The following is a 961-nucleotide window of genomic DNA, read 5'->3' as shown; positions in this document are numbered from 1 at the left end:
CAATTGAATATGGAGAAAACACCCCAGCCCAGTCCAGATCAAGTCCATAAATCCGATATTAGCCCATATGTCTGATACCAATCTATAAAGTCCTCTTTAGACTCATGAAACACATGCAATGAGGCCAAATGCAGGAAGATCACAGGCCAGTGGGTAAAAAGTCTGTGGATCCAGTGGCAGTTAAAACATCTCAGCACTGGCAGTGTCTCCACGTGGCTCCTCCAGCTCCAGGGTTCTAGCGTAGCTCCATGTGTCTTGTCAGCTGCAATGTCTCCCAAGGAGTGAGCCTGTGTCCCACCTCCAGCGAACTACTTATCTCCTTAAGGCCTCCAAATGTGGTCATCAAGCTGCAATCTAATTGACAGGCTAAACTCCACCCCGTCACTCGTAAGTCTCAAATTGACAACAGATTATGTAACTCCCACGCACACTAAAAAAATTATTGCTGACAATGCAAAAATAATTGGCAAAGAGGGCATTCAAGAAACCTAACGAAACTCAAGGTTGTAATATGGTTGGTTAATTCACTCAGAAAACTATGTCTTCTACATTTCTTAGCACAGAAAGTCTAATTTTATCCCTTAAGTAACTTTTTTCCTCTTTCTTTTCCTTCCTTCTCTCCTTCCATCTATCTCTTCCCTGTTCCTTCTCTTTCTTCTTCCCTAATTTCTCCTCCTCCTCTTTTCTTTCTTTCTTATCCTCATCTGTCTTCTTCTCCCACTCTTCCTTCTCCTTTCCCTTTCTCTATTCTCCCCTCCCTTCTCTTGTCCAACTCTTTGCCTCCCTCCTCTCGTTCTCTCCCCACTCCACTCACTCACTGCCAATGAGTCAATTCTGACTCCTGGTGACTCTGTAGGACAGGTAGAACTGCCCCCTATAGATTTCCAGAATGCTAATTCCTTAGGGCTGACTTTGTGGGTTGTAGCCCAACTGTAACTACTTTGCCACCAAGGCTCCTGCC

The sequence above is a fragment of the Echinops telfairi genome, unplaced genomic scaffold (assembly GCF_000313985.2).
Source record: "Echinops telfairi isolate 266 unplaced genomic scaffold, ASM31398v2 ScPeMD7_7468;HRSCAF=8506_0, whole genome shotgun sequence".
Taxonomy (NCBI): Eukaryota; Metazoa; Chordata; class Mammalia; order Afrosoricida; family Tenrecidae; genus Echinops; species Echinops telfairi.
Note: the sequence above shows the minus strand (reverse complement) of the source record.